Consider the following 24,259-nt stretch of genomic DNA (forward strand, 5'->3'; position numbering starts at 1 on the left):
AAGAAAAAACAACTGTTGGGTGTGTGCCCACTTGCCCCAGCATGGTGGTAAGGGAATAGGATGGTATGTACAGCCCCTGCCATTGACTTCTGCATGCTATGCCTCTCTGAGTGCCTTATATTATGGTAAATGGAACGAGAGTGAAACTGGTCAACTAGACAAAACAAACATGAATGAATTCGAGGAAGTGATTATGAAACCGGTGGGTTGCTCCATATTCCATAAAACACGATCAATTACACCAGCAATAATGCCACAGGATAGATTGTCTGTGCCTTATAAATCATCTGTGATCACGTTTCTTATGAACCCAGAAGGAAACAAGGATGCAAAGCCCCCTTCCTATACAGTAAATTATAATCCATGTTCGGTCCCTTTTTGTTTACAGAAAAAGGGCTCTTTTCAGGTGGGGACATTCACTAGATGCAAAAATATAGCATTCCTTGATAAAGAAGTGGAACCTATATATGTGGGAGAAAAGGCATATCCTTGGTTACCTAGAAACTGGTGAGGCATTTGTTATTTAGGTTTCCTGTTCCCTGGGGTGTTCCTTTCAAAAACAGCAGATATAGCCAAATTGACCAGATCAAGACCTTGCCGGAATATTGAGGATGGGTTAATTGTAGAAGATATAGCAAAATCATTTATACCATTTTGGGGCCAAGCAATAAACTCTTATAATATAAGACGACTGTCCAGAATATTAGAAGAAACAATAAATGGAACAACCGACATATTATATAACATGACTCTTGAGGAAAAAAGAATTAGATTGATGTTGCTACAGAATAGAATGGCCCTTGATATAATCTTAGTTGATCACGGCAGTGTTTGCAAAATTGTGGGATCAGCGTGTTGCGTATTTGTAAGTGACTCCTCCCCCACGATTTTGGAAGCAATAAGAAAATTGCATGTATTAAGCTCTGATCTTCACCCCACTGAAGGAGGCTGGAATTGAACACAAGCTCCTGGTTCTGGAAAGTGTTGCGGTCCTGGGGATCGAAGCTATTTGCAATCTTAGTAGCAATTCTAGGAATATTCATGACATGTTGTTGTTGCATACATTGTCTCCCCATAGTATGCACTGAAATTAGTGAGGAATGTGTACAAATGGTAGAACGAAAAAACATTACTAAATCAAACACTCAGAATAGTTATGAATCCAAAACCATTAAAGAATTCATGGCGATCGATATTGATAATAATAAGGAGGAGACAACAAGTGTATATGAGTCAGAGTTCGAATCAGATTCCGAGTCTGATCTAAACACTTAGTCGGAGGAGGATGCAATGTATGGATGAGGCGTTTGGCATACGGCCAAGAGGAGGGTTTGTCAGTCTAGAAAAACCAGACACCCCTCGAACGGAAGGCAATGCATGATAATTGGTTGGCCGAAGACCAACCGCCTCATTTAAAGTGTTAAGAATATATGCTCAGTAGTCATTACGTAGCTATTAGCTCAACTAGAGTGCGGCCATTTTAAGATGACCAGAATCGCCATTTTGTTTTCTCTCTGCTCTCTCTAATGTTGCTGCTTTGCCTCATGTAAAACTGCTTTGCTGTAGACATTATTTCGCTTCAATGGTCCAAGGTTACTAAAGACATGTTGAAACATTACGCTGGAGAGCCAGACAGAAATGCCCGGTTCCCTCCCTCACATATCCTTGAAGGCAAGGAGCAAGGCATTTTAATCAGGACACGGATGCCAGTGAGTCTCCTTAAAAGAATAGCAATGTACAAAACGAATATTAAAAGGTTTGAATTATGCTCTTCTTTATGGCCCCCCTTTCTGAGCACTGTGAGGCCCCAGAGAGCAAGCTGACTTCTAGAGCGTGAATCGAAACCAGGAGATAGTGAGGCCTGGAATGTGCCAGTCCCCTACGCGCAGCTTGCCCATGAAAATAGAAGTGTTGTGTTCTCTCAAATAAAGAATGGTGTCTGTAAATTTGAGATTGCACACTGTTACTAAATATGGTGGTCTAAGGTGTCATATTCGTCACCATGGTCAATCATCACCTCCAATTCAAAGGGAATGAATTAGGGGCGGCATTGAATGTGTCATTACTGATTGTAAGATGCTTATTTTGTATATATGTAACTGATGTACGATTCTCTCGCTCTCTTGCGTCCCCCGAGGTCTGTTAGACACACGTCACAGGGCGTGGGACCATTTTGCCAACTGGGACTATTTGATTTGCATAAAACCCTAGATTTTGGGAATACAACCTTGTGTCTGGCGTATCAGTTTGTGTGTGGTGATTGTGCCTTGTTTCCACATCCGAGGGTCCCTCAGGGGCCCCTTCAGACACTGCCGTGGTTAGAGATAAGAAGGAACAACAGAGATTCTCTTCCACATTTGCATATGGTCCTTTAAAACAGACTGCCACATCTAAAGAGCAAAATGTCAGCAAGTGGCAGCCACACCGTCAACTCCACCGCTACCAACTTCATGTACCGGTATGCATAGTAGGACAGCAAGGGAATCACATCAAATAAAGGTTGGTAGGTGCATACCAATCGAAGAGGCAAAATGAAATACCTGTGTCACTGAATAAACCAAATTATTATAAGTAAACTCAACAGTGGAAAGAATCGCCTTTCAATAAGCTGGACTTCCTCAATTTGTCTCCTCTGCCTACCCCATCTTGATTCCCACAATTAAAAATCAGTAGGGCCCGTTCAAGTAGTCCTCTAGAGGCCATTTGATACACAATTGTTGTCAGTTCATCCTTAATGTTCGCTTTAAGGCCAGTTTTAAAATAAATCGGTATACCCTGCGTTCTTGATTTCCACAATGTCAACTGCTTAAACCTCCTGGTGTACTCCAGAGCATCTATTGTCAGCTGTTCTAAACTACACATGGCTTCTTCTTTAGAAGAATCATCAACATCTTTGAAAAAATGACAACATATGATTCGCTAAAATAAATCTAAATCAGAGGCTGTCATCAGTACAACATAGCAAGGCTAAAAACCTCGGGGTCATCTTCGACTCCACACTCTCCTTCTCTCCTCATATATCTGACGTCTCTAAGAAGTCACACTACCAGCTGCACCTCCTCAGAGGTATTCTTCCCTTCCTCTCCTTCCCCCAGAAGCTCACTGTCTCCCGAGCCCTGGTTCTCTCAAGGCTGGACTACTGTAACAGCCTCTATCTTAATCTGCCTGCCTCCACTCTCCGCCCTCTGCAACTTATCCAGAACAGAACTGCGAGACTTGTCCTTGGCCTCAAGCCCAGGGACCGTATCTCTCCAGGACTGAAATCTCTTCACTGGCTCCCAGTGGCTGCGAGGATTAAGTTCAAAACCCTCTGCATTGTCCACAAGGCCTTCTGGGGCCTGGGGCCTAAATACCTTCAACTCTCTCTTCCTAAATATCTTCCTTCACGAGCCCTTCGCTCATCCGTCTCCAACTCCCTCATGGTCAGCCGCTTCTCGAAGCTACGAGCTGGGGGTAGATCTCTCTCCGCAGCAGGGGCCTCCCTCTGGAACAGCCTTCCTGCCTCCCTGAAACTTGAGGAGAACCATCTCCGGTTCCGGAAGTACCTCAAAACCTTCCTCTTCGCTTCTGCCTTCTCTCTCCCTCTCCCCTGCTAAACCTGCTTACTCCCCACTGAGTTCTGCACTAAACCTGCATCTGGGCCACTCTCAGCGACCTCGGTCCAGGGCCCAGCCACTCTCCACTTGCACTGCCTCCCTGGCTCCCCCTGCACTGTGGGACTGTCACTGTATCCCTACAGCCCCCCTTCCCAGCACTTCTCAGCACTTGCTCTGCACTTACCTTGCACTTGCCACCAGCTGGCCCTTTTTATTTATTATTTTATTACGCTACTTACCTTGTACTGCACTTCCCCCCCACCTCCTCCCCCTGCACTTTCTCCTTTTCCCCTTACCTCTGCACTTGCGCGATCTGAATGACACCTGGCCTAGTAGGATCGTTTGTCTGTTCTTCCCCTTGTTTCCCTGCCTCGTCGCGCCTTGAAACACTTGTGTATAGGCGCGTTACAAATACCATATCATATCATATCATATCATAGCAGGTGCAAATCTTTGATGCTCTCGAGCATCCTCATATTTGCGCAAGGACAGAGCTTTGTGAATCAGGCTCTATGTGTTTAAAGGAGGGCTCTAGTGAATTGAGTTTAAGGGTTTGTGGCCATAACCCTGACGCAATGTTAGATATGTCCTTTCTTTTTATTGGCCACTAGAAATGAAAGTTCAAAGTGCCAAAAACACAAACACAAATCGGAACCATCCAGGGTAGAAAATTTTAGGAAAAAATACATTACAACTAGGGGATCGAAGCCATGCCTTGCCCCTTATAGTAGGGAGACTGAAGGGACCAAGTTTGGCGTGCCAGCGCTGCCCCAAAGTAGCACTCAAGTGGCGCTGTTTGCTGTCTTCCCCACGAGCCCTGCTTGAGAAAAGCAATTCCATGCGCCTTGCAGTAGGGAGGCTGAGAGGTGAAAGTTCGGCGCGCCAGCAGCCACGCCGTGCCAAAGTAGTGCTCAAGTGCTCAGTTTGCTGTGATCCCCAGGAGCCTGTGCTCGACCAAAGCCATGTCACACCCCTTGCAGTACAGCGGCTGAAAGGACACATTTCGGTGCACCAACACACTGCCGCACCAGAGTAGCACTCAAATGCTCTGTTTGCTGTGATCCCGGGAGCCTGTGCTCGACCTAAGTAAGCCATGTCACACCCCTTGCAGTAGAGAGACTGAAAGGATACATTTCGGCACGCCAGCAGACTGCTGCACCAAAGTAGCTCTAAAGTGCTCTATTTGCTGTGATCCCGGGAGCCTGTGCTCGACCTAAGCCATGTCACACCCCTTTCAGTACAGAGGCTGAAAGGATACATTTTGGCACGCCAGAACACTGCCGCACCAAAGTAGCTCTTAAGTGCTCTGTTTGCTGTGATCCCGGGAGCCTGTGCTCGACCTAAGCCATGTCACACCACTTGCAGTACAGAGACTGAAAGGATACATTCTAGTGTGCCAGCACACTGCCGCATAAAGGTAGTGCTCAAGTGCTCTGTTTGCTGTGATACCGGAAGCCTGTGCTCGACCTAAGCCATGTCACATCCCTTTCAGTACAGAGGCTGAAAGGATACATTTCAACACGCCAGCACACTGCCGCATAAAAGTAGCGCTCAAGTGCTCTGTCTCCTGTGATCCCGAGAGCCTGTGCTCGACCTAAGCCATGTCACACCCCTTGCAGAACAGAGACTGAAAGGATACTTTTTGGCGCGCCAGCACACTGCCGCACCAAAGTAGCTCTCAAGTGCTCTGTTTGCTGTGATCCCGGGAGCCTGTGCTCGACCTAAGCCATGTCACACTCCTTGCAGTACAGAGGCTGAAAGGATCAATGATGGTGCACCAGCACACTGCCGCACCAGAGTAGCACTCAAGTGCTCTGTTTGCTTTGATCCTGGGAGCCTGTGCTCGACCTAAGCCATGTCACACCCCTTGCAGTACAGAGGCTGAAAGGATCAATGATGGCGCAACAGCACACTGCCACACCAGAGTAGCACTCAAGTGCTCTGTTTGCTGTGATCCTGGGAGCCTGTGCTCGACTTAAGCCATGTCACACCCCTTGCAGTACAGAGGCTGAAAGGTTCAAAGATGGTGCACCAGCACACTGCCGCACCAGAGTAGCACTCAAGTGCTCTGTTTGCTGTGATCCTGGGAGCCTGTGCTCGACTTAAGCCATGTCACACCCCTTGCAGTACAGAGGCTGAAAGGATCAAAGATGGCGCAACAGCACACTGCCACACCAGAGTAGCACTCAAGTGCTCTGTTTGCTGTGATCCTTGGAGCCTGTGCTCGACCTAAGCCATGTCACACGCCTTGCAGTACAGAGGCTGAAAGGATCAAAGATGGCACACCAGCACACTGCCGCACCAGAGTAGCACTCAAGTGCTCTGTTTGCTGTGATCCTGGGAGCCTGTGCTCGACCTAAGCCATGTCACACGCCTTGCAGTACAGAGGCTGAAAGGATCAATGATGGCGCACCAGCACACTGCCGCACCAGGGTAGCACTCAAGTGCTCTGTTTGCTGTGATCCTGGGAGCCTGTGCTCGACTTAAGCCATGTCACAGCCCTTGCAGTACAGAAGCTGAAAGGATCAATGTCGGCGCACTAGCACACTGCCGCACCAGGGTAGTGCACAAGTAGTGCTGTTTGTTGTGATACCCAGGAGTACAAAGCCTTGCCATACCCCTTGCAGTAGGGAGGCTGAAAAGAGCACCATGCTAGAGCCATGGCTGTACTTAGGCATTACTATATGATGGCACCCGTAGATAGCTTGAAAGATCTTTTGGCTACATCTTGTCTTCATCCCAGAGTATGCACGCTTGCACTGTGCTAACCTAACACTGTATGGGTTCAGTAGTGTATTTCTTTAAATAATATGCGACTTTCTCACATCATTTCTTATGTGTGATAGAGTAAAATGTAAGACCTCTGGGTCTTTCTGCTCCAAGTGCTCTCGGTATTCCTCCTTAAGGATTTCTATGTTTTCCTGCAGCCCGTCTTGCCACGTCTTCCTCCCGCTACATTCATATCTCTCCAGTGCTTTGCCATCTTCACTGGCTGCCGGTTGCTCATCGCATCAAATTTAAAGCTGCGTGCTTCGTGCAGCCTGCCTACTATGGCCAGGGGGTGGAATATCTCCAGGAGAATGTCTGCCCTTATGTACCAGGCCGTGCACTTCGCTCTGCTGATGCCTGCCTGCTATTAGAGGTGCAGACTTAGCCGGATTGGTGGTCAGGCTTTTTCAGTCACAGCCTCCTCACTGTGGAACTCTTTGCCCATTAAGCTTTACAGTTTGTCTAATCACTTTCTTTTTCAGGAAGCGTTTAAAACTCATCTTTTCTCAAAACATTCTGACCCACTGTTCTGCTGATTAGCGCCAAGATGCCCCTGTGGCAAATGTTACACTCTACAGATAAATAAACATAAACATCCATATCAACCACATGACCTATGGAATCAGCTGGCCTAGACACTAAGCGCCCCAGTGCCACATGCCATCCATGCTAGCCTGGGACTCACTGTTAAGGATATTGGTTGGGGAAACAATGCAACAACCACAAGAGACTGATCTGTTACCCTCCCCCCCTCACTCTTAGATCTAGTGTCCCAGTCTTCCCGTGCTAAACAACCATTCAGAGATGCCATAACTCCACTAGAAGGAGGCCAATGGGCAAACCCAGGATATGGTTCAACTAGTCCCAGGACAGCAGTTAAACTGTTTGAGACCCATCAGACAATCTCTGGTGTCTTAACTTTATGAACTCATCACTGCACACTATATTTTGTTTGTAGAAAGGAGACTACTTTGACTGAGACCCCTATGCCTAGGGTGCAACTATTGGGGGGTTAAGGGAGTACTGACCCCCTCAAAATATGGAACATTGCCTTTGGACTGCAAAATATTAAACCTCATTCTTAACCCTATGTTCCCCACTAGTCAACTAATGTTCTCATCAGAAGAAATGCATAGTGGGACGTCTGCAGCTTAGGTGATACAGTCCAAACCATACAACCAAGGATAAAATCTGTCCAAAAGAGTATACATGTCCAAAGGTTCTCAGATATTTCACTGTTAGTGTGGTGTTGTGACAAATGAAATGTTCACCAAATCCAGTATATCGATAAAGAAGATATGGGGGTCGTTAGAATACAGTGTGCAAGTTGGTACCACAGGTTTTGGATAATAATTGGGCCTGCTGCATTGGCACCCTTCCACTGGTGCCCCCTAGTGAACACCAGGACAAGTAAATTGAAAGCTAGGCAATGAAGGTAAGCACAATGCGCAGATCCAAAGTTTTGTTTTTAAAGTCCATAAGAAAAAACGTATTCAATGGCTTCAGTGCACAATTTAATACTCGTAGAACAGCGAACACGTGTTTCGACCTATCCGGTCGTTATCAAGGCTGTACATTTATCCAAATAATAACAAGAAACTGAAATATAGTCAAATATAAAGTGAAAGGCATAACGAGGTAGTATAACATCCAAATTATGAAAATGCCATGCACATTGAAAAGCAAAGGAAATATCATACCAGTGTTCAGTGTGAGGTTGAAGCCAGTAGGAAAGAAATATAATAACCCAAGAACAAAAACAAAACAAAATTCCAGTTACTCTTTGGACATCATTAACAAAGAAAGAGCATGATTCGAAAATGTGCATGATGGAAGGTGCAACATATCGTGTATCCAGATTCAAGAAGAGCAAAATTGTATGTGATGGGAAATGCGTTTGTTACCTGGAAAAATAAATAAAACCTAACTAGAGCAAACAGAAAGTGGATGTCTCAAAATGTAATGAACAAGTATAAGTCTATTTCCAATTGTGTGTATTAACAAAAGAATTTTTTTTGGTGCACAGAATAAAGCAATATATACTGAAAATTAGCAGACTTACCATCCGGTAGAGGTCATGCTTGAGATTATTCCAATTCTAAGGGGTGGAATTATGAAGCCAATTGTGAAAAGTAATACATAATTATCTGAATGTTAGTAGTGCAGAGTTCTCAAAAAGTATTTACCTGTAGCAAAAATGCTCTCACAAATCGTGGGGTCAAATCCCCATGCAAAGATAAATCCACACATCCAGTCTGTGTGAGTGAATAGAGAGCCAAGCATATTAATGGCCGCTTTGTACAAGGCGGCAGAGTCGCGCGCGTGACGTCACGCGCACGTTTTGTGGGTGATGTCACGTGCACACGTATTGCGGATGATGTCAGTGCGCGCCATTCGTTTGCGGACCGCGATATATGTAAACAGCGTCATTGTCAAAGATAAACAGCATAATGCTTGTAATCAATAAGGAGATCCAAGTATGGCTCAAACCGCTGAAATAAGTGGTTAGTAGCAGCAGGTGAGTATATTTGTTTAGATATCCCACACCTAGTCCAGTGTGACTAAGATAATGAACGTATATCTAGGGTGCATTGAATTATGCTTGGCAGCATATAGATTATGTGGATTGGATATGCAAGTTCCCACAGCACATTACGAGATCTGCAATGACTATTGAGAAAGGTTCTCAAAACACACAGGGGCTGGCAGAGGGGTCAGTGTTATGTGGGTATGCTAGCAGATATGTAACATCATTACCCTCAAATTCAACAACGATGTTGCAAAATATGATACAGGGTCACTATTACATGGATGTGCTTGCAAATATAGCATCATTACGTGAAAATTCAATATCAGTATTGCAAAATAACATGAAATGAAGGGCGAACATTGGTAAAAATCCACAGGAGTAAAGTACAGCAGGAATTAGCGAAACCCTGTGCACGTTAATGCATTATTGGTAAGAGCAGAGATATAAGTTTTAGAATATCACACATCAATGATACAAGATAGTTTTTTCTTGTTTTGTCCAGAGTTATCCACTCATTGTGTTTGTTTTTCTTTATGTTAGGTCATATCGTACATGGTTGACAAATTACTGTTCTTTGGATCCCCATTACCTTGCCAGGAGACATCTATTCAGCATTGTGTTTATAGACAAAAATGTTCACTAATGTGCCTATTAATTATCTGTGTATACCATGACAACTATCTTGTATCAGTATTTTTTCTTTTTGCACTCCGTTTTGGAGAAATGTAAAATTGCTTGCATGGCAACAAAATGCACGTACGGCTAACCCTGGTGTTCCCCTGCCTGCAGTTACTGCTTTTAACAATATTAGATTGGCTAACGTTTTATTTACAGGCAGCAATTTATATACAAACTGTGCTCGAGAGACTTACTAAAATATGCAGACTGGATGCAAACCAGAGCACCTGGGACCATGCTGAGTGACTCAAAATAAAGGATTGCAGGGTCTCATCATCAATTGTTTGGAGCATGCGGCTCCCTTTCTATGCAATGATCATCACTCTTTAGACCACATCCCTTCTTAGACCTCACCCTCAATTTCACATGTCCTTGATTTTTTCATGTGTTAAGATAGAGAACATATTGTAAATGCAATCCCGTTTTACCCTCTTTTTCTCAAAAACGTTGGTGTAAAATGCCCTTTTTCAACAAATTATTAAAAAAACAATTTGAGGGGATAAGTAGGGACCCTTCACTGCACTCGTTCACTTGCCCTAATTTGTGGGAGATATTAATGCTCAACCACTAAAAAGATTCAGCTGCCACCAGTGATCTTGAATAGCTCACAGTTCCAGTGCCCCCTCAGATGCCAACCATCTCCTGGGCAACACAATCTGCCTCTGCCATTGTGATACACAATAATGCTACTGGCTGCACACTGCTTGGTATCTTATGTTATGTTATGTTATGTTATGTTATGTTATGTTACTTTGCATTTATATAGCGCCTTATGTATCATTGGTATGATCTCAAGGCGCTGGTAGGTTGAACGCCCTCGGGAACTGTAGTTCAAGTCAGCAGAGAGAGAGAGAGAGGGAGAAAGTCATAAGGTGTGTGGGATATATATGATATGGCATTTATAACGTGCCTATGAACAAGTGTTTAAAAGCGTGACGAGGCAAGGGAGGGGGAACAGGGGGAAAACAGACAGCGATCTTACTAGGCCAGGTGACATTGAGATTGCGCAAGTGCAGGGGAAGGGGGAAAGGGAAAGTGCAGGGGTTGGAGGAGCGGGCAGTGCAATACATAGGATCAACATTAAAAATTAAATAATATAAATAAAAAACAACGCTTAGACCAGCCCCCTCCCTGCCCCTTGTTTATACGCTAGGTGAAAGATGCAATATTTGATTCAAAAACATGCTTGTATATTTCACCGAGTGCAGCACACGGCATGCTCCTGCTGCAGCATGAACATTTCATCTTGTGCCTTGCTCTTGGAGGATTGCCCAGGCCGTCCTGGGATTGTTTTGATGGAGCATGCACTTCTTCAAAGATCATGGGGGGCCCCTCAATAGGGCTTACATCTCCCCTTAATTTTGTGTCATGACACTGATACATAAACTTTAATCTAAATTGGGGTCCTGTGCTGGCCTGGTGATAACACTATCATGATGACGGGACAATCCAAGTATGCTCATCTTCCTTGTATCTTCATGCCGCCTAAATATGACTTATGATGACTATATCACCAGGGCGTCAGCTGCTGCACTGTTCCTTTACAAACTCTACACAAAGCATGCTGCAGAGAGGCCTGCCATGGACCCACTCTGGCAAAATTGATACAAATGTTTGTGAGCTGGGCAGACTCATCCAGCACTGTCTGCCAGTGTGCTGGCCTACCCCAGTGCCAGGCCACTAAGCCAAAGGAAGAGTTAGTGTTTGTCAGGCACTAGTTTGTGGCAGGAGAGAGCCACGCCAATGGCAGCTACAGCCCACACGACATCAACTCATGCTCAAGTTGAAAGAAAATTGTCGTAGGCTCTGAACCCTACAACTACAACAAACTGCCTGAGCCGAGCAGCCCTCCATCTTGGAAAGTGTTCAGGGAAATGATGAGACAAAATAAAATTCTTTGGGGCTTTTTGCGGGTTTGCAGATTCTCCAAGAGAGTACAAGAGTTTTTTATATTAGCAACAGAATTTGAGCAGATTATTCACTGTTACGATGCTCAGGTTGTTCAGGTTTTTCAATGTTCCAATAGGCAGCTGTTCACTGTAACACACTTGGATGGAGAGTGGGTGGGAATGGGTGGGAAAATATCCTAGAGGTGTGCCTCAGCTCCCTTTAGAAAGCTTTCCCTCATTAGCCAGGCATCCCTAAAATCCCATTTTCCACATGAGTGATCAGGAGCATCTACTATCTATGTCCAGCTAGTAATGAGAGCCTAAAGGCAGCAGCCTTATCTATCTGGCTCCATCTGGGGATTTTCTGGGATGGTCAATGTGGCTTGTTGTGAAAAGTGCCAATCTCAGATGCTCTGATTCAGTCGGATTCTCAGTGGCTCCCTTTCCCTTTCACCCCTTTCACTCCCCGAAGGGCATGACTTGATATTCAAACAAGCCGTACTTAGTACGGAAGGCGGTTTTACATTCATCTCCTTTTGTGACTCGGCCAGGTGGTGTGCTCTTCGAAGGTCCAATTTGGTATAAATCTGGGCATCTTTATCTTGGTCTAGCATCTCAGGGATCAGTGGCAAGGGGTAGTGGTTCTTCACGGTGATCTGGTTCAATGTGCGGTAGTCAATACAGGTTCTCAAGTCTCCTTCCTTTTTCGGTACGAAGAACAAAGGACTGGCTGCGGGGGACTTCGAAGGACGGATAAATCCGTTTGCAAGGTACTGGTCTAAATAGGATTTCAAATGAAGGTTTTCCTGTACTGTGAGAGCGTAGATCCTGCCGCAAGGGATTTGTGCACCAGGAACAAGGTCGATCTGACAGTCATAGGGCCTGTGTGGTGGTAATGTATTGGCTTGGTCCTTTCGGAATACATCCTGGAAATCATGGTATTCACTTGGCAAGGTATTAGTTGCTCCCAGGGTTTATACTGTCACTCCGGGAGTCATGGGGATACAGACGTCAGGCTTCTCCTCTTGGTAATAGCAGGCAGGGGAGCAGTCACCGGGGAAGGTTCATTTTCATGCCCGCCAGTCTATCAAAGGGTTGTGAGCAACCAACCATGGCATCCCTAGTATTAGCCTGAACTGAGGTGCCCTGATGAGATCAAATGAAATAGACTCCTGATGTTCGTCCTGGCACAGCAAGGTTACCCTGGCTGTGCACTGGGTTACTGGTCTGGAAGCGATTTCTGTCCCATCCACGGTGGTTACCTTGTCCATAGTTGACTTGGAACACAAAGGAAGCCCCATCTCTGCTGCCAGTTCTTGATCAATATAATTTCCAACTGCTCCGCTATCGATGTATGCTTCAACGGTATGCATTCTTGACAACTGTTGGTGGTTAATTAAGATCACTGGTATTGCAAAGTGCGAGGTCAGCAACTCTTTCTTCTCACTCGACAAACGGACCTCTACGTTTGTCGAGCTTGGTAGTTTTCTGATTCCTTAGCTTCATCCTTCTCTGTGGCCCGACTGTTGTTCTTGGGGGTTTTACTGGACAGTCCTTCAGGAAATGTCCTGGTTTCCCACAATGCAAACAAAGTTGTTGTTGTCTTCTTTTGTCCCGCTCTTGTTTTGTTAATGGAGGCCGTATCCCTCCAATCTGCATGGGTTCTACAGTATTTTCAGGTACACGGGGAGTGTTTTCCTTTGGTTGAACATACACGGTCCGAGGGTCCATCTTAGACCGGTCTGCTTTTCGGTCCTGCAACCGGTGGTCTAGCTGCACGACCAGATTTATGAACTCGGCACAATCTCTGGGTGGATCAACCACCTGGGCTAAGACGTCCTTTATTCACCTTGTAAGCCTCGATGGAATAACGTGGTTCTTTTGTTTTCTGGCCACCTAGCTTCGGCAACCAGTCTGTTGAAGGTAGCAATGTACGTTAACAAGTCCTGATTCGCGTGTCGGAGGGACAAGAGTTCATTGTCCACTGCTTGTTCCTGGGTATGGCGAGCAAAAAGTTTTTCCATTTCGCTCTGGAACCCCCCAAAGTCATGTAATAGAGGTTTGTCATGGGTCACCAACGGCACCGACCAATCTGCTGCACTACCACTCAGGTATGATAAGATAAAAACTACCCGAGCTTGGTCGTTTGGAAATGCTCCAGGCCTACCAAGAAAATGAAGGCGACACTGATTGATGAATGCCACATACTTCCATGGGTCGCCTGAGAACTGAGAACCTTTCCGGTGGTGCCAGGGGAGCTGTTCCAGGTAATGTGATCTGTACTGGAGTGGGGGTAGTAAATGGTAAGGTGGGGTTTTGCATCAGTGGGTTGCTCCCAGGAAGAGGAGTCTGCCCTGCCTGTGATTGCAGGATCTGCCTACTGATCTCCTCCGTACGATCTTTGGTCACTAGCAAATCCCTCCGGACAGCATTAGTCTCTTGTCGGGCAGAATGAACCTCAGCACGAAGCTCTCCTAGTAATTGGGCCAATTGGTCCATTTCTGATGTCTCCATGGCGCCCAGGTGGATTTGTTACGGTAGGCTTTGTGTTCTGTTACGCTCACCTGGTATCCACAGGGACGCCACCCAGCCAGGTTACTCGCTGGTATGCTTCTCAGTTTTGCCAAGATGTGGTCTGTGGGGAAAGTTCTGCCTGAAAATACAAGACTGGCCGACCGGGGTAAGTATCCTCCCTCCACCCCGTATGATTTCAGCCCCTCAGGGGCCCTCTCCTCACCTTGTGGTAGAGTTAGGCATGCTCTCCGTCCTGCCTTCTTTGCAGGGGCACGTTGTCTTTCGTGGGCATGTGGGCATGTGCGGTCCAGTTACTTCAGTGACGCCGGCCCGTTTGATATCGTTCAGGTAGGTCTTATTGCTGTTCTTTAGTATTGTTGCTATCCTGCATGCCTCTCTTGTTTAATAATGTCTTTTTTTCTCCCTTAGGTATGAAGGCGACACTGATTGATGAATGCCACAGCGCAGCGAACTGGCTTGGTTGAGCCCCGCTGGTAAATGATGGTGCTTTAAGAGCGCTATGATGCGGTAAGTAAGCGCTATGCGCAGTGCTGCGATGGCTTGCCTTTGCTAACCTGTTTTGTCTTCTTTCCCTGCAGGTCGCGGTGTTCTTCAGCACGTGTGGAATTTTCCGGAGTGGTGCCAGCCAAGAGGTGACCAGCCAGGTAAGCCTTTTGAGCAGTTTGTAATTTTCAATATCTCTTCTGCTTTCTTAATGTTGCCTCTATCTTCCTCTTTCAGGTCGTGCAGTCTGGGAGGTGTGCAGATCTAAGGAAAGCTGTTCTCAGGAACTGCGAGTAACTAAAGATGAAGACTGCAGATAAGATGCTGCTGCTAATGATGTTCCTTTTGTCTCCATTCAGGTTCTACTTCTCCGAGGTTCGGGAGCATAGCTGGACACGGTGAGCGTCACGTTGCAAGCTGCAAAGTAACGCGAAGCTTGTTGTCTTGCTCGGGTGTGGTTTAAATAGCCCCAACAAAATAGTCCAGGTAAAGTAGTCCCTAGGCTACCACACCCAAAACACTAGACCGCATAGCTTGGTTCCGAGGAACCAAGCTATGTGGATGCCTCCATGTTGGCTGACAACACAATAAAGTAGTTCCCAAGCACATTGTTTTTCATGATGTATGAGCCTGGCGCCATAGGCCCCAGGACTGGCCCCAAGAGGGTTTTGGAAGAGGATGCCAGGCTCTAAAGGCCCGATTCCTGACTCCACCTGGCCAATGGGTTTGCCAGAGGGGGTTTTGGGCGAGGGTCGTGACAGTACCCTGCAGCGTCAGTTCCTCCCACGTAAGTTATGGTTGCGCGAGTTATGCTTGCTTAGCTTACCGCAACTGGTGAATTTCTGGGGTTTTTCAGTTTTAGTTGTAACCATAAAATGCCTTTAAAAAATGTTTTTATTGAATTTCATAGCTTTTTATTAGTGCAACTTAGCCATCATGTCCCTTTAACAAAGTGCTTTCATTAGATGGCCGCGGTAGCTGGCATGTAGTTATGATTAAGTTGCTAAACCCATAGGAAGAGCACTTTTTGGGTGGCTTATAACTTTGCTCCCCCTGGACGAAACCTCACGAAACATTGGGAAAAAAGGTATATGCCCACTCTGAATTTTTCTGCGAAGTTTGGTCAAGGGGGGGGCAAAGTTAGAGGGGGGTCCCAATTTTTGTTTTTCCCATAGACTGAATGGAGAAAAAACTTTGCTCACACCTACAGCCCAAACCGCAGGATGGATTTTCAAAATATTTGCGGCAGGAGTGGTGGCTTGGTCCCGAAAGCGTGCTTTTGTAAATTTGGTGGGAATCCAACCAGTAGTTTTTTTAAAACAACCAAAAAGTAGGTCCCAAATAATGTGTGATATCTATGTCCGCTCCGCGGACACACTTCCCTGTCCGCTCTGTGGACAGGACACCGATTGGCCTGTGAAAACATAAAAATAATATGAGGCCGGGAAGCCCAGAAAGAAACACACCAACACAGGTTACAAAGTACATACAAGTGCTTTATTTAAAAGCTACAACAGTTACCAAAGTCAATTGACAAACGGATAGCTATTCGGCTCTCAGAGTAACATAACGAACTTCAACGAGAGTTCAATGCGTTAGTGAGAGAGACCGTACATTGGAATACTTGGGTCTTTTATACCCTTTATCCAGCACTTGGCCTACCCTCTCGGGGGTTAACCATTCTAGGAGTCGGGCCTATGGGTTCCTTGCCAGGTCAATCCTAAAATATATGCATTTTGATTAGTTTTGCTGATATAGTTGTACATTTACACATAGGTCAACAGTAGGACAAGGTCTCAGTTCGCGACCCCGACAAGTGGCCTGCAGGCATATTAATTATTCGCTTGTACGGAGGTCACAACGGCCAGAATTTTACTGAGAATGTCATTCGGCCTCCATTTTGATGTTCAGGGTGACTTCCATATAACAAGAGAACCTAAATTGGCGGCTTAATCCAAGGTGGCGACTTACATTACTTTCTCTAAGGTCAAGACCTTGCCCTGGAGTTTGTTCGCATATGATGTTTTGACAACTTGGCGTAGGCCAATACACATACAATTGTTACGATAGGAGGCATAACAGTGTTTCAATTCCGACAAACCCTCCTTTTGGCCTATGCCAAGTGCTAATATCATTTCTAATATCTTTGTAAATAACTCCATGCATTGTCATCCATACATCCTGAATCATTATCTGTAATATCTATAGCCATTAGGTCGTTCATCAGAACTTCTTGTAACACAAACTATTTAGATGCTGTATCTGGGGCATATATTTTGTGCCCTACTGTGCTCACTGCTTGAGCACAACATCCCTCTAGCATTGCACATACACTAGGAAGACATTGGAAACAGCAACAAAGGAATAGCAGGATTCCCAAAATAACCAGGATAACAGAAAGCACCTTCCAACCTCAGGATCGTAGAGAATCCCAGAACCAGGCGCTTATATTCCAATCTCCCACAGGAACATGCACTTCAGAACTAAGGATGTGCAAGTTCTGTATCGCTTTGAAAATTGTCGGTGAGGAATCTGGTACGAAAACACAACAAGCGGACCCCACTAATTTGCATACTCCACCTCGTTCTGCCAGAATGACATCTAATGCCATCCGATTTTGGAGTGCTACCAATCTTATTGCTTTTTGTTCTAGTGTCATATTGTAGAGTATATCGGTGGTCCGGTTGATGGTTCTCTCCAGTACCCTTGCTAGTCCCCTAATATTTTCGGAATTTGCTATCTGTCCCCAAAATGGCACAACTGATTTTGCTATATCTCCCAATACTTGCCCAGGGGTATCTCCGTTCTCGTCCCGCCGTGGGCGAGCCTTAGAAACTTCCAATGTACTAGCTATAAATACCCCAGGTAACAGGATTCCTAAATAACAGGTTCCCTGCCAATCCTTGGGCAACCAGGGAAATGCTGAACTACCACAAACAAAATAGACAGGCCCCCTCTACATACAGAGGCCTGTTCTCTCCGGTCAAATTTACAATGTTTACACAACCTTCAAAATCTCCCAATGACCGAGTGCCATTTCTTTGTACACAGAAGGGGACTGAATCAGGGCTATGATTAATAGAGTAGGAAGGAGGCACGGCGCCCTTATTGCCTATCGGAGCCATTTTAAAGGAAATTAGAGTTTGAAAAGGAAGAGATAGTTTATCAGATGGCCTAATAGAAGCAACATTAGGTTTACTTCTATGTGCAAAAAGCGAGCATCCCAGGGGAGTCAATTCACGTTTTTCAAAATCATTTAAATTAGTTCCATCAAAGTTCCCTGAGATGCTATCATTCCAACAGCCAAAGAATAGTGCTCTAAGAGAGGCATAGCAAGCAGTCGTTAAAGGTAAAGGGTGAATACACCATCCTAGCCCCTTGTTCCCATGTTGCGGTAAATGGGTACAAATCCAGCAATTACTCTTATTAAAAATGGCATGCGTTGAATTCATTATTATCATTAAAGTGTTATTATGGTACTTTCGTCTATGCTGGGAGTCTCTAGGTGACAGAGTCTGAAGGCGTACAGAGGGAGTCAAAGCAGTAGGTACAATTTAAATTGGCAGTAGAGGTTTTAGAGGGTAAATTTCTTCGAAGTACCAAAGTCCCACAGCAGTAACTATACAAATTCCAATTATTATTAAGACAACACAGCAACACGTTTTCGGGCCCAGGCACATTGTTCGTTGTCCGAGTTGGTCACCCCCTTATTTACAAGTCCAATGCGAACAGCAGCGGTGGAGGTGGCAGGCATCGTAGTTTCTCAATCGACGACCCCAATGTTCGTTGCTGGCGACACTATGGTCGCGCGACTTCTTAGTCCTTCCCCAACTCTAGCCAGCAGAATCCCTTTTTTCAACAAAAACTTCCTTTTACAAGAGAAAAAACTCTCAATGACTTTTTCTTTCCAAATGCACAGGCAAAACCCGTGCCGTAGTTCTATTTTCTTCGTCGAAGGTCGTACCTGGTGGTACCCAATGCTGTTTGATCCGGAAATAGGGTAACTTCACTTCCTGAGGGAAGCAACGTATCGGAGGTGACGGAAGTCGCAGAACTTGAAACAGTGTTTTCCGGAAGTGACTTTTTCAAAGAGTGCGGAGACGAAATGGACTGTTCCCCAAGCTCCACGGGATCAGAGAAATTCTCCGACGCACTCACAGCGCTGTTTGCTACTCCAGGATCAGAGATTGTAGCTTCAGCGAGGGGTTCTGCTTCTTCTGTAATGTGTGGCGTCGTGTGAGGAAGTTTCTTGACATGCGTCGCGTGGATCCAATGCTTCTTTCCAGCCACCCGCACTGCTGCTTGGGTGACCAACAGTACCTGGTGGGGTCCCCGCCAGCGAGGCGCGAGACAGGAAGACCTTTCGTAGGCATTCACTAGGACCCAACTTCCAGGCTGAATATCGTGTCCTGGGCCCGTAAACCGTACAGGTAAAGCTGATTGGACCTGATGATAAATGAGATACAGATTTTTAGTCAACTGGTTACAGTAGTCTACAAGCAATACATTTTCTACCTCCCTCAATGCTTTAGGCTTCGGAAGACCCCAAATGTTAGCAGGTCTCCCCATCACTACCTCAAATGGAGAAAGCCCAGTCTTAGTTTGAGGTGTGGTACGCATGGCTAACAAAACAATAGGTAAGGCATCTGGCCATTTCAATTTGGTGCCGGCACATGTTTTTGCAAGCTTATTCTTTAAGATACTGTTATGTCTCTCTACCAACCCAGCACTTTGAGGGTGTCTAGCCGAGTGAAATCGCTTTTCAATGTGTAACGCTGTGCATATCTGAAAAATTATTGCTGCAACAAAATGGGGACCATTGTCCGACCAAATGACCCTTGGAAGCCCAAATCGTGGAAAGAATTCTTTTACCATAGTCTTTGCAGTGGTCATGGCAGTAGCATCCTTAAAGGGGAAAGCCTCGACCCATTTACTAAAAGCACAAATAATCACAAGAACATATTTTAGATTGTTACACCGTTCCATCTCAATAAAATCAAAGTGGATGACCTCGAAGGGAACAGAAGGGAGCCCAAAGCTACCCCTTGGAGTTACTGTCCCCTTCCCCACATTGTGCTGTAAACAAATCATACAATTCTGGACATGTCGCTGTGCAGTCTTCAAAATGGTATCATTCACCCAGGCTTGTTCTAGCATTTTCGTGATCTGTTGAGCACACACATGCGTAGGACCGTGTGCTATCGTAACCATTGCCAGCACATATGAATCAGGGAGCAACCATTTTCCTTCAGATGTATCTACCCAACACCCATCGTCATCCAGTTTCCCCATCCCTTTGGCCCACCTTTTAGATTCTTCTATTGTAGCATCAGTTTGAATTTCTCGCACAGACCCGATACCCTCATCTATTACATAGGCATCTTTTGTTTCCCTTAGAGGATACATGTCTGCGCTAAGGTCTGTGGCCATTTGCCTGGCTATCTGGTCAGCAAAAGCATTCCCTATTCCCACATCATCTATGACCTTAAGATGTGCTGTACTGCCTAGGGAGTGAGAGCGCCGAGAGCAATTGCTGAATCTTGGTCCCATGTGAGGTTAGGAACCCTCTTTCTGACCAGAGTCTCCCAAAGTTGTGAGCCACCCCAAAGGCGTACTAGCTATCAGTATATATGTTTACTGTATGCCCTTCGGAGAGTTCACAAGCTCGGGTCAACGCTATAATCTCTGCGGCCTGCGCAGAGTTATGCAGAATTCTCTTAGTTTCAACAACCGTACTCAATGTAGTAACTGCATAGGCAGCTGTAGATGTACCATCTGGGAGTTTGAAGCAGGAGCCATCACAAAACAGCTCCCATTCTGCATTGCCCAAAGGAGTATCTATAAGATCTATCCTGCCCTCCGTTTCCTGTTCAGTGGTATACAGGCAGTAATGCAATTCTTCGTCACCGCAAACAGTATTTTGCTGGAAAGGTAGAAATTCAGCCGGATTAAGAACACAACACCTCTTAATTTGAATGTGAGGGGCAAACAGAATTAATTCATACCTTGTCAGCCGGGCAGAGGTGAGGTGTTTGCATTTGAGTCTTATTCAATAGGACATCTACAGAGTGAGGTACCATCAAAATTAAATCATGGCCTAGGACCATTCCCTCACTCTGTTTTACAGACGCGGCAGCAGCAGCGACAGCTCGCAAACATCTTGGCAAAGCGCATGCAACAGGATCAAGGACGGAGGAGTATTAGCCGCACAGCCTATTCTTCACTCCGTGTTCCTGTGTTAACACAGCCAAAACACATCCATCACATTCATGCACAAACAACACAAAGGCCTTGTCATAATTTGGAGTACCCAGAAGCGGTGCAGAGCATAACGCGGTTTTGAGAAGCTCAAATGATCGTTGATGTTCGATTTCCATGGCAGCGGCAAAGAAATGCCCTTCTTTGTCAAAGCCAACATCGGTTTTATCACTAGTGAGAAGTTTGGGATCCACAACCTACAGTAAGAAGCCATACCTATTAAGGCTCTGACTTCCTTCTGTGTATTTGGAACAGACATGCCAGAAATGTGTTTTATTCTTTCAGGTGTCAATCTTCTCCCCTCCTTTGACAGGAGGTAGCCTAAATAGGCGACCTCCTGACAACAATATTGAAATTTTTTGAGCGAAGCTTTATGACCATTTTTAGCTAGATGAACAAGGAACAGTACAGTACCTTCTTTACAAGCACTTTCAGAATCTGCAGCCAAAAGCAAGTCATCGACATACTGGAGCAGTGTACAAGTAGGCGGCAATTCAAGGGTATCAAGCTGATCTTTCAAAGCTCTACTATAAATGCTTGGACTTTCAGTATACTCTTGAGGTGCACGAGTAAATGTGAATGAACGCCCCCCCAAGGTGAACGCGAACAAATATCTACTCTCCTTGTGTATCGGAATACTAAAGAAAGCATTCTTTAGATCCACAACACTAAAGTGCGTAGCTGTAGCAGTGATCATTGTTAGTATCGTTGTTACATCAGGCACAATTGGAAATTGTGGGGCGACAACTTTGTTAATAGCACGAAGATCAATTATGAAACGGTATGGGATTGCATTGTCGCCTTTCTTGTATACAGGCAAAATCGGCTGTTACATAAACTACCTGCAATCTCTTCAATCACCCCTCGATGCACAAAATCGGAGACAATGCACTTCAAAGCACGCTCGCCCTCAACTGATATTTTATATTGCGGAATGCGTGGTAGTTTAACTCCATGCTTCAAAACTATTTTAACGGGCTCAATCTGTAGCACCCCGACATCATTGTCGTCAACCGCCCATAAACATTCTGGAACAACACTAAACTCAGGAGGCAATGGTCGAATCAAAAACGGAGAATTGGGAAGTTGCTGTGGTGAAACCGTCAGTCGTACTCCATCAGAGGAACAATGAATTACTGCATTTAGTTTCTTCAACAAATTTAACCCCAGCAAATTCTCTCCACAGTTCGAAGTCAGGAGGAAGGGACAATGGTCCATGAAGGGACCCAAAGAAACAGACACCGGCGAAGAAACCGGGCAAGCAATTGGTATACCAGAAAACCCTACAGAAACATTTGTTTGCCCTGACAGTGGAATGTTTGGAACCCGGGAATGATCAATGGAGCACTTCTGTGCTCCAGTGTCTATCAAAAACGGATGTTTCCTATTCCCCACTAACAATTCAACGTAGGGACCTTTCTGATTAACGGGAATAGGTGAAGGTTCCAAACCCTGCTTCGGGCAGTCCTAACGAAATAAAATGTCATCGGAAGGAAGCTCTTCAGAAAGGTAGGCAGCAGAAGGGTGATCAAATATGTTTCTCGTGTCCACACTTGAAGTCTGATTTTCCCGTGTAAAAGGTTGCTGAGGATCTTGCGAGAACTGACCTCTATCAGGGCCCCCCTGCTCCAGGGCGACCTCTAGGTCGTCTACCCATACTCCCAAACGCATTGTTTGACCTTTGTCGAAGGACGGGGCACTGTGCTCGCCAATGACCTTCCTGGCGGCAATAGGCACATTGATTAACATTCACAGGACCCAAAGGAGCGTTTCCTTTTGGGACATACTGACCTCTGATCTGTGAAGTACCTCCTCTGGGATTTCTAACAATTTGTTGTAACAATACTTTAGTCTTCAAATCTCCTTTCCTCTTCTCCATTTTCTCTTTTTCATTATTAACACGGTTCTCATAATACTGAGCCATGTGCAAAACTTCAGATTGAGATTTCGCCTGCCAAGCGCTCTCAGAGGACATAATCTGTGACTGGATGTCGGGTAACAATCCACGTACAAATTTGTCCAAAACAACATTTTCCCAGGTTCTGTGCCCTATTCCTGTCCACTGAAGTCAGAGAATACATGTTCGAATCTATTAAAGAATTCAGTGGCACCTTCAGTTTTTCCTTGAACACAGGCCATAAGCTTGTCCCAAATAATTATTTTCTCTGGAATCACAGTTTTCAATTTTGCGACAATTCTATCAGGCAAAGTAAATATTACCTGAGGTGGTTTCTCACCAGCTGGTCTTTCCCCATCAAACCTAGTCATGTTAGCCCACGTATCTCCCAACCCTGGCACATCGTCTATTGTCCGAACCTGTTTCCATAAATCTACTGGCAGGAGTACAGGGAACAGCAAGTCAATATCACTTAAGGTGAACACAGAGGACTGCAAAACGGACTCTATCTCTTTGTAAAACCCTGTCGGGTTTTTCCTGATATCGGGAATTGATTGTCTAATAGTGTTCACTTCCTGTCGTGAAAACGGGACGTGAACAAATTGTGATACATAATGTGCAGGGATATCCACAGCGGGTGCACCAGTCCCAGCGTTAGCGGGAATCTCAACCTTTGGGACAAATGTCGGAGGAACCTCTCTCATAGGCAACTGAGATATAGGTAACTCCGACCGCTCACTAAGCAACAGAGTCAGGTCGAGCGCTAAGGCAGTCGAAGAAGTGTCGGGCGAAAAATCCCTTTTACAAATTCCCAATAACTCTATAGGACAACTAACCTTCTTCCTTACACATTCTTCCTGCAGGTACTGTACCATTACCTGAATCACCTTCCTTTGCATTTCTACTGTATACTGACTATACGTGTCATATACTTCATCTGGCGGTATCGATGAATCCAAGATCCATCGAATCGCATCTTTGGTACAAATTCGTACTTCCTCAGGTGCCGATCTACGACACGGAAGGAACCGTTTCAGCACAAACATACTGTCGTCTTCATCATCCTCATCCCGCAATTTCTCAAAGTCCCTCCTATACTCAAACTATCTCTCAACATGCCCATGTACTTTCTCCTCTGTATCCCTCAAAAGTGCTAAAGTATTTAGATCCCTCACCCCTTGTGGGAGATCTGAATTATGTAATCTACCCCACATTACACATAAATGAGTCCCCAAACCTTCGATAAAAACATTTTTCTCGGGAAAGTTGTCCAGATTTGATAATGTGGAAAAAACATTGACTTGATCACCTTTCTCCATACAGTGTTAGCCCATGAAAATAATTCCTGTTTCTTGTCTGCAGAAACAGTATTTCGAATGACAATCTTTGACCCCGCATCCTGATCAACTTCAGTCAATACAGAACCACTCAGGAGCGGAGGTGTGGGCAAATTCAATGAGGGTGCAACTATCGGCGCAAGAGGAAGGGGTGGCGGGATAGGTGGAGGAACAACAACTAGAGGAATAGGAACAATGGGTTGTACAGGGGGAACAGGAATAACAGCAGGAACAACAGCAGGAATGGGCAGAGCACCCGGGAGAGGATCATACGGAGGTGGCGCAGA

At 45.4% G+C, this 24,259-nt stretch overlaps 1 long non-coding RNA gene across 1 annotated transcript; it reads right to left on the minus strand.

Annotated features, from left to right (window-relative positions):
• Positions 1–7,857: 7,857 nt before the first annotated feature.
• LOC138526540 (uncharacterized) lies at positions 7,858–8,661 on the minus strand. The gene is made up of 3 exons (XR_011283615.1): positions 8,552–8,661; positions 8,428–8,463; positions 7,858–7,964 (listed from the first exon to the last, which is right to left on the minus strand). It is a non-coding gene; the product is annotated as an uncharacterized lncRNA (long non-coding RNA).
• Positions 8,662–24,259: the final 15,598 nt, after the last annotated feature.

This window comes from Ambystoma mexicanum, chromosome 7p (genome assembly GCF_040938575.1).
Source record: "Ambystoma mexicanum isolate Mex_15411 chromosome 7p, UKY_AmexF1_1, whole genome shotgun sequence".
Lineage (NCBI taxonomy): Eukaryota > Metazoa > Chordata > Amphibia > Caudata > Ambystomatidae > Ambystoma > Ambystoma mexicanum.